Source organism: Protobothrops mucrosquamatus, unplaced genomic scaffold (genome assembly GCF_001527695.2).
Source record: "Protobothrops mucrosquamatus isolate PMUCROS unplaced genomic scaffold, P.Mucros_1.0 scaffold784, whole genome shotgun sequence".
Classification (NCBI taxonomy): domain Eukaryota; kingdom Metazoa; phylum Chordata; class Lepidosauria; order Squamata; family Viperidae; genus Protobothrops; species Protobothrops mucrosquamatus.
The window spans coordinates 210,245-220,898 of record NW_015387052.1 but is presented as its reverse complement, the minus strand read 5'-3'; the positions used below and the strand labels follow the sequence as shown (position 1 = coordinate 220,898).

Sequence of the window (10,654 nt, the reverse complement as noted above, 5' to 3'; positions counted from 1 at the left end):
AGAAAATGAGGGCATCTCATATACAAAATTATGCTCATACACTGGTGTAAACTCAGAAATCACGACTATAAATAGAAATACACTTTATCTTCTTGCCATATTGGGGAACACTGTAACTAAGTGATATTTGTGATTGCTCAGATTGCTATCTAGGTCAGGGGTAAGTAAATGCAGCCCTGGGCCACGTCAACCTCAATTGCACATAACTTTCAGCCTCATTTCAAAAGCTGGCCTCTGCAAGTGATCTGCTTGGAACTCTTATAAGAGAATCCTGCTGCTTTCCTTACAGACAGCTGCTTGAGAGCTAAAGAAAATGTCAGAAAACAAAGGAAAGACTTGATGGTTTTACTCATGGAACCAGGACAGAGCAAAGTGACAGGTCCCAATAGAAGTGGCAAAACCAGGCTCTCTCTTTCTGGAGATCCATCTGAGATGAATGAACCCAAACCAATATTCTTCAGGAACAAGGCTCTGCAGTTTTTCTAGAAGATAGTTGTTGCAAGGCTAATGATAAAGCTTCTCCATTGGTATCTACTCATCATTGAAGGAGATCCTCTTCTGGATCAACTGAGCAGTTTCCTTCCTTTCCGGGTTAATTGGTTCTTTATCAGGTTCAACATCTTCTTGATCATGCTGGAAACAGGAGAATGCCTGAACAAAGAACCAGTAAATTTAATTTACTGTGAATAACCATTGAAAAAATTGATCTATACTATGTAGTAGTTGCCTGGTTAATGAAATCAGCCTAGGTTTCCCAGTCTATAAGTGACGGTGGTACAGGTAATTCTCGACTTACGACCACAACTGAACCTAAAATTTCTGTTGCTAAGCAAGACAGTTAAGTGAGTTTTACCCCATTTTGCAACCTTTCCTGCCACAGTTGTTAAGTGAATCACTGCAGTTGTTAAGTGAATCTGGATTCCCATTGAATTTGCTTGTCAGAAAGTTGCAAAAGGGGATCACACGATCCTGGGACATTGAAACCCTCATAAATACGAGTCCATTGCCAAGCATCTGCATTTTGATCACGTGATCACGAATTTTGATCACGTGGTCATAAGTGTGAAAAATGGTCATAAGTCACTTTTTTCAGCACCATTGTAACTTCAAACTTCAAACTAAATGAATGACTTTAAGTTGAGGACTACTTGTAAATATAGTGCTTAATTACATTTATATAATTGCACAAGAATTCATAATAGTTGGACAATACCCCTGTGTAACATGTGACCTATAGCTTTGAGGAGGAGAGAAGCAACCTAGAACTAAGGAGAAACTTCCTGACATTTAGAACAATTAATCAGTGGAACAACCTGCCTCCAGAAGTGGTGAATCCTCCAACACTGGAAGTTTTTAAGAAGAGACTGGACAGCCATTTGTCTGAAATGGTATAGGGTTTCCTGCCTGAGCAGGGGGTTAGACTAGATGACCTCCAAGGTCCCTTCCAACTTTATTATTATTATTATTACATCATGATATGAATTTAAGGAAAAATGAATAATAATATGCATACTGTTTTCTGTACAGGGCAGGCAATATGCATGGAGAATTTCACACCAGCTTTTTTTTAAAATGGAAAATAAAAGCTATTGCCATTTTTTTCCTCTCTCTCTTTCTCTAAATCTTTTACCGTTGATCTCTTTCATAGAAAAATGTATCAGATAAATACAGTGGCCCAGATGGCTGCTCATTTTCCAACCAACATGGATGCCAATGAATGTCATCCTGTATCAATTTGTATCAGTTTGGTTTGCCTCAAAAGCATCTGCAGAGTGTTAACCAACAGCAGTTTGTCTGGCAGTGTTACTGCTAGTGTTAATTCTTCATTGGGCCATAGAAAATTTAAACAGAGGGAAAGAGTGGGAGGGAAGGAGGGAGGATCAGAAGCAAGATGTAACATTGCCCTTTCATTGACGGACCTGCCATTTTATGTATCTTTCGATTTCACTTCTTTATAGTTGACACTGAAGTACATGTCCTACTGATCTTTAAATCAGCAAACTTCCCTGAGGCAAGGCTATTATGCACCGGTGGGATGCAATGCTATTGGCTCTGGTTAGTAACTAAGTAATACTGGTTCAAAAGGGCCTGCTGAGGTTCATATGATCTCTTTGCAACGTTTATATGACTTAGACAAGACAGCAGGCTTTCTTTATAGAGATCCACATATTATGCAACATACACTTATAGGTTGCCACATAGCATCTTCTTTTCCCATATTCCAGAAAATTATTAAAAACCTCACTATTTTATCTGGTGTCCCACTCCATTTAACTGGATGTGGGAATCTCTCTATGAATTTGTGCATTGTGCATATTTGTTTTCATCTCTTATTTTATAAGGTATAGATTGTTTCTGATGTTCTTTTTGCATCCAGAGTTGCACAGCTGGGGTGGTTAATAAATACAAAGCTATTGCCAAATAAATTGTAATTGAATTAAGGAATTATTTATTCTGCTTTAAGAAATTTTGACCATACAAAGTTAGCAAAGGCTTTATTCACATTTTCACAACAGTTTCTTTGTGCATGCTACATTCAGGGTCTTTCTGGGACAGGGATCAAAAGAGATGATAAGTAAGAAGTATGGTCCTATATATGTCCTTTTATTTTTGTTACATCTGCAGTTTGCATTCTGCTTTTCTTATAAAAACACTTTGCCTGTGTCATCCATAGTAGAAGTGGTGAAGAAGAGAAATATACCAGGTGGCTATTATTTCATCCAGGCATTTACAGTATAGCCCGCTGCCATCAGAGCAGAATTTAGGGGGAAAGAGGGCTCTCCAAATGCTTCAGAGCTGGTTTACAGCATTGTGAAGGAAATGAACTAATGCACCATGCCAATGAAAGACCTCTTCCTTTGTAAACCTTTAGACCTTTCAAAATGGCAGTCTGACAGCATTCATTTTGTGCTCTCCTCTACCCTCCTAAATTTGGTAAAACAAACATTTGGGCTATTTTTGCATGGGGGGGGGAAGGAGACCTTGAACAGGCAAAATAGGAACATGGTTCCTTGCACATGTTTAAAGCACTCTTTAACCCCTTCAAATTCCAAAATGGACTTGGTCCTACTTACCATTGGAATGGCTCCTTTGACATGCCAGTTCACAATCAAAAATTAATTAACTGAACAACTTTCCCCCAAGATATATGAATGACCAGCAAGTATACTCAATAGCTATGACTATGGCTAGGGTAGTCCAAAACATCTGGAAGACATCAAGTTACCTACACATTTTAGCCTTTCCCCAAAAGAGCCTTTAACACATTTCCCCTAACAAAAGCTCATCTAAGGCAGGGGTCCCCAACTCCCGGTCTGTGGACCGGTACCGGGCCGCGGCATGCCAGCAACCAGTCCACACAAACAAGCAAAGCCCCATCTCTGGGATGCAGGCAGCACACAAAACCACGCCCCCTCCGGTCCGCAGAAAAACCTTTCTCCATGGAACCGGTCGCTAGTGCTCAAAAGGTTGGGGACCTCAGATCTAAGGCAGTCTCCAACAGTCTTCCTAGCTGCCTATTAACATGCTAGTTAACATTTTGCTTACCCGGTCTTTTTGACCTTTCAATTGCTCCTGCTTTCATTCAAGCCTAGGCTGACAAACACTGAGAACTCTCTGATCTTGTCCTACAGGTTTGGGTGTTGTCTCCCTACAAGTGCCAAGTAAGACAGTCCCTGGAGCTGATTTAACTAGTGAATAACAGTGGAGCAATGAACTACCTTGTTTTATTTTGTTTCCTGGGTGAGTGGGGTGGCTGTGGAAAACTCTAAAAGAGGAAAGGACTTCCTGAATTACATCCAACATTCTGAGTGGTAAAGGAAATGACCTAATATCTTTTTTTTTAACTTAGACATTTTAGGCTCCAATAAAGTGAAAAACTAATGTTGTAAATCTGCTCATACTTTCTCTCCACTTGAATAGTATTTAGAATTAAATTTCAGAATCCTCTGTAATGCAGTAGATTTTCCACTTCTCTAATCCATAGGATTCTGAACAGATTAAGCTTCCATCATGCCCAGCTAGAATGGCCAATAAGAAGGAACTGAGACAGCTCAAGTCCAAAATATCAGAGTCAGAAAATTGCTGATCTATCTTGATATCCTTGTTTATGATTGGCTCCCAAACTTCTAAAATCAGTTTTAATGGATGCCAGGTAGCAGTGGAAATGAGAGGGAGAGGATGTCCATTAGTGCAGATTTATGTAATATGTAATAACATTAACAAAGAAAATGCTTCTGCAATATGGTCTAATACACAAGCAAATACACACACACACACACACAAACACACATAACCGCAATCTCTGGACAGTGGTAAATCCAGAAGTTCAGTCAAGAACCTTATGAAGAATTCTGCAAGAGGTTGTTATGGTGAGAAAAGACCAGTTTTGACATTCGGCCTATCTAAGCTGTATAATGGTGTGTCCTGTTCTTGCTTTGAATCGGGTTATCATATCTATTCTATGCATTTAAGGCTTTTAGAATGATCAGACGGCTCTTTTGTTTTTTTTAAAAAACAGGGTATTTTATTTGAGGTATTATATTGTTACAGAGAAGGGGGGAGATTTATAGAGTATAGTAGGCCCATTTCAATTAAATTCCTCAGGTATAGTCACCCTTCTCATTCAAGATGACAAAACTCTTTGGAAAAGAGGAAGAGAGAACTGAATGTTGCTTGCTTGCTTGCTTTTTTGGAATAACCAATCAAATGGTAGAATTTTTCTTCTTTAAAAAGAGCCAAACACACAAAGCCTTGGCTACCTTGTGGAGGCACTTTTAACCAGCAGTGCTGTCCTGTTTGAAGGAAAGATGTCCTTTCAGCTGCAGAAACTCATTTTAGGACAGACTGCTTCATCCCAGTTTTCCTGTCCTAGCTATCTTTCTCTTAATTATTCTCCTTCAGTCTTGTACATATTGTCTGTGTTTTCTCCCCTCTTTTCCCTTGCAAGAAATGGCACTGACTTTTCTTTCTCTTTCTTCCAAATACATTTCTGTACACTATGTAGACAAGCTGCAACTATGCCTAGAATCTTAATTTCAGGGAGAATGAAGAGGGGGCAGGACAGGAGTGTTATTTTTTCGTAATGGGGTACTGAATCTTGGTGGCTCTAGGCTTGAGTCTAGGATTCTAGAGATCACAAGATCACTGCTTTTACCTTGATGCCATTGGAACCAATTGCTTTATTTAGGTCCCCTGTGCATCCTGAGAGGGAGAAAAAAACTTGTTGAAAATTGCTGTCCTTTGCATAGTCCCATAGCTGTAAGCCACAAAACAAAATGGAAGTTTCTTATTTAAGATTATGCAACAGGTTTCCTTTATTGAAACCTATGGGACTTGAATACTGTTCAAAATTGGTTGGATCACAATTTTGACTTTATTTATTAAATATCTAGTGACTCACAAGATATAAAAACTGTATGTAACATAAAATAGCACAGACGCAGTTCCTGTAGGTAAAGCTGAGGGTGGGTAAGTTTAATTAATTAAACTCACATATATTTTCCAACTGATAAGTCAACAATAAAAGTCATCCTTTAAAGTTCATTGGAAAAAAACATAACTGGATGGGGGGGAAAACATGTTTTCTTTACAAGAATCATTTGATGCCAAAGAGAACTGCCCCTCAGAAAAAACGTTAAGGGTGTAGAATGAAGCAACCACTAAGTTATTAACACAGCCCTTTAGACCAATGAATGGTGGAAACTTTCTCTCAGTTAAGTGATAATTTCTCCAGCCTTCCTGCCAGTCATGGCCCACTGCATAAATTGAGACAATGGTTGACTCACAACCTTAAGAGTGTTCAGGAGTCAAATTCTCCAGCAAGTTGACATTTGATGTGGGATTAACAAGTGGGATCTCAGCCCATTTCAGGATGGATAAGCATAGCTGGAGAAACTGTTAACAGTGGTGGGAGGCAGAAATGCCAGAGGGCAAATGTTACTGTGCTTTGGTTTCCTCCCTAGAGTGATTAGATTAGGCAGGTGTCTCCTATAAACAGAGAAAGCAAAGGGCTCTCTCCAGCCAAGAGAGCAAATGCCAACTCCATGTAGGTTTCTTAAAGTTATTCTGTTTAAAATTGGGAGCAAAGATATATACTGTATTCTACAACAAGAGTGATTCTTGATAGCAGCCACAATGGCTGAGAATTCTGGAAATTGCAGGCCAGTTCATCAGAAGGACAGAATTAACACAAAGTGTTTTATACATATTATTGCACATAGTTTTGCAGAGTTGTTGCCTACAGTTGTCACAAACTGTGTCTCTCTGTCAGGAGATGTTGACAGAGATTAGGAGTGCAAGCAGATTTTGAAAGACTGGGGGAGGAGAGTTGCTTGATTATTGAATGATCCATTTAGTAGCTTAGTGTAAAACTCCTACTGTGGCTGTGTGTTATTGTTCACATGTATATATGTTGTTTCCCAATGATGTAAATTCAAGCTAAAAAAAAAATTAAAAATGAGACAATCTCTTCCTTATTGCATGCCAGGAGGAAATAACCTCCTAGAGCTCCTGTGATGGTAGAAGGATTATTAAGAATAAATTCTCCATGAGCTGGAAGAGAGTTGGCTTGGAAAATGTCTAGAACAGAGGTGGGGAGCTAGGGCCCTTTTATGACTTCTGGGAGTTGAAGTCCACAAATCATAAAAGAGCCATAGTTCCCTACCCCTGGTCTAGAAGATTCAATTTTCAAACCCAAGACCCAGTCTATTTCTATAGCTGAGGCTATATATATAGTATCAATGATGGAAAATATTTGTAGCTCAGAGTTGAAATAAGGGGTCCTTGGTACTCTCTAAGCTTGCTTGTTCCCTTGCAGACATTTCATTACCCAAACTAGGTAACTAGCCCTGCTTAAAGTGTCTATCATATATAAATTTGTTCTACAGATTCTCATGAAAATTATTTTTGGTGCAAAAGGATAGATATATTTTAGACAAAAAGACACTTTACAACTGTTATGTACAACCTCTTCCTATTTTGTATTCATGCCTATCTTTAGCATGTGAGCCAATCAGAAGTTAAAATACTACTCTTGCTCCTCCCTATTTTATTCTGTTGTCATTGTTCCCTTTTTCTTCTGTACTCCATAGACAGAATAATCAGATAGGAGCAGTGATAAATAGAGTCCAAATTTGACTCAGATTGGGATAATTTCAAATACTATAGATCAGGGGTCCCAACCTTTCTGAGTTGGCAACCCGGTGGGAAAGGGATCGGCAGGCATCTTTATGTGTGCATGCACACACACGCAAATGTGGCTGCGTGTGCATGCAAGAGGCTCATGGCTTGTGGCTCAGCTAGTGCCAGAACAAGGAGGTGAGTGCGCACACATGCATGTACACACTGGCCAGCCACTCATGCGGCCCGGTGGCTAAGAGGCCACGGCCCGGTAGTGGCCATGGCCCATACATTGGGGATCTCTGCTATAGATGATGTTGTCTTATTTTATATATTTATATGGTAGTCCCAACATTGGACAATATGGGACCCTCATTAGATTTTCATGAATCTCTTTCTTTACTTTCAAATTGTACCAGACTGGTTGAAACTAGAGTTTTTCCTGATTATTCTTTGAGTAGTATCGTTGAGTAGTATTCTTTGAGTAGTATCATTGGATAAGAAGAGAAATTTGGATGTGCTAACCTTTGAGTATTATAGAGCAGAGGTCCCCAACCCCTGGTCCATGGACTGACACTGGTCCGCATCATGCCAGCAACTGGGTCGTGCAAACAAGCAAAGCCGAATCCACGGGATGCAGGCAGCATGCAAAACCACGCCCCCTTCGCTCCATGGAAAAACCTTTCTCCATTGAATTGGTTCCTGATTCCCACAAGGTTACCGCTGTTGTGAGTAAAGAAGGAAAGGGTGCTACCAATAGCAGATAGGTAGGTAAGGTAATGTCAGAAATAAGTCTTCATCCTGGTTCATCCAAGCTGGGAATATTATCATCATTATTATTATAAAATAAGCAACATGGAGACTGCTTTGGGAAGATGGTTACAGTTTATTGTAGAAGCAGAAAGATGGTTCTTCAGGAAAGAGCAGAGGAGAGAAGAAGAGACTGAGCACATGGCCAGTAGCATTTTATACCCTCTCTAGCTTTTTGTTTGGAAGTCTTCCTGTTCCTGTGGCATGAACTTTGAGGCTATTTCCTGTGTCACATATTCTGACCTGAGCCCAGGTGTGCCTCTCTGGTATTACTTGATGGTAACGGTTAGTCATATTATGTCCCAAAAGTCATCTACTTCCCTGGGGATGGGGCTAATGACTCTTAAGAGGTTCTTTGTCTTCTTGAGTTCCTGGCTTCAACCTTCCTGATGGTCTTACATCTGCATTTCTATAGGGCTGGTTCCTGCTTGGGGCAAAGAGATGATGCCAGGTTTGGTTTTTGGTTTTAAAAATCCTTTTTGAGGAAAAATATTTTTCTGCCTTTTTAATATTTCCTTCTCTGGGGCTCTGACTTCCCACAATATGATAAAGAAAAGCCAGGGCAATATGTTATTCACTAATATCTTATAATAGATATTAACATAAAAAATCCTAACAACACATTAAAAAAAACCATGAGAACTAGATTTTTACATGACATCTTTCTTCAGCCTTAAGATTATTCTAATTCTGTCAACACACAAATCTCATTAATTCTTGCAGCATCCCCATACAGTAAGTCAATAACATTAATCTCCATTTTGCAGACAATGGCTTGCTTGCTGCAAAGGCAGATGCAAAGCCACACCAGTTAACAAAAGTGAGAGAAGTCAAATCTGAAAGCTTTGCACTTAAGGTTTCGTATCCCAGACAGTACAGCCTTTCACTTCCTGTGCCTGAGCTGATGACTTTTGTAACAGGAGGATGAAAGGAATTTTGAAGGGAGAACATATGGCTATCCAGCCTGGGCTTCGTGCTAGTGTTATTGGTCATGGGATATTTAACCAAATTCCTCATCTTTCTCTATAGTTGCCAGATGTGCCTAGTATTAAAGGAATGGTGTTTCATCTAGAATATGTCAGTAACAGAGAATAAAAAATGAAAGGGGCACCTTTTAATGCAGAATGGGTCAGCTTGAATACATGTTACAGTGCAGCCTCCAGTTCATATAATCCTCCTTCTCACACTTTAGAGATAAAAATATTTAAAGATAAAAAGTAAAAGTACATTTGTATTGCTGATTTGGACACAGAAGTTCTGATGAATAAAAAATAAATTCTAATTCATACAAATTATGAAAATAGACTCCATTTCCCTCCATTAAGTAGCATTTAATGCAGTGAATTCAGAACTTCTTTTAAAAAAAATCTTCATAGACAGCTTTGTTTCAGCTCACTCACTCTTTCTCTTAGCCATAGCCAGCTACCACATGCGCCTCAATCTAACAGCCATGAAAATCTATTTGGTATCAAGGGGATATCCCAAAGCAGAAGAACATAGAAAAGCTCAATACTTTAAAAATCTTGTTCAGATCTTGTTTACTGTTGCAGTGCTTCAAATAGAATATTGATATAGAAGAGGTTGGTGCTAACTGGCCCTTGCTCCATCATTACTTATGGAATATCTGTGCTCAACTATATCATCTATATCTTGAAATCTGATATGATGTAGACTTGTATCAGATAGTTCCAAAGAATAGAATAGAATAGAATAGAATAGAATAGAATAGAATAGAATAGAATAGAATAGAATAGAATACTTTTTGACCAAGTGTGATTGGACACACAAGGAATTTGTCTCTGATGCATAAGCTCTCAGTGTACATACAAACATACAAACAACAAAGTAATATAATAATAAGATACCAATAAGAGAAGGTAGTAGAAAGGATGAGAAGGATAGTAGTAATACAGCCATACTACATGGATAAATATCCTTAGACACAAGACAGTACTGCAGGAATTTGTTCCCTCCTGAATCAGTTAATTTAGCCATTCCTGCAAGCTCTGCAGGAGTGATGGCATGAGAGAAAAAACTGTCTCTGTGTCTAGTTGTTTTGCCATGCAAAACTTGCATAAACTATTCTCCAATACAAAAGAAGCTTATAGTATATTTTGACAATACGTTTCTGAGCAAATATGCAGCTAAGTCCCATGAAATGAAGAACATTTGACATTGATTTTAATAAGACTTAAGAACAATGAGGTTGCCAAGGATCCTAATTTTAATTTGCCATAATGATGGTGATGAATGTTTTTTGAGATGGATCATTTGGTCTGCATCTCCTGTGTACCATAATGAGATTTGAGGATGATCCCTTTGAAATCCCTTTTAACACAGTAGTTTTTCAACTCCAAGAAAAGAATACTAAAAATGGCTTGACTTGCAGCAAGTCCACTGATGACTAGAGACAGGATTAATGATAGCCCATAATATTCCAGTAGTATGTCTAAATGGAAAATAAGTTATAAAGAATATATATATATATATATATTCAGCAATAAAAACAAAAATATGACTCTTGGGAATATTCATTATAAAACAAAGTGACCACCAAGAGAAATCTATAAAACATATAGAGTTTAATCTACCAAGCTTTCGTCAAGTGCACTTGACATCATCAGGGTTAAAAAGGCAAATGCTGGGAAGGTTTATATACAGTCGTTCAACGCCTGCTTCCGGCTCCTGGAGCGCGTAACCGGCCCCAGCTGATCCTGCTGCACCT

The 10,654-nt window shown here is 38.8% G+C and overlaps 1 long non-coding RNA gene across 1 annotated transcript; it reads right to left on the bottom strand.

Annotated features, from left to right (window-relative positions):
- Window positions 1-333: 333 nt before the first annotated feature.
- Window positions 334-3,660, bottom strand: LOC107289923. Its single transcript, XR_001548939.1, has 2 exons — window positions 3,547-3,660; window positions 334-651 (listed from the first exon to the last, which is right to left on the bottom strand). It is a non-coding gene; the product is annotated as an uncharacterized LOC107289923 (long non-coding RNA).
- Between the last annotated feature and the right edge of the window lie 6,994 nt (window positions 3,661-10,654).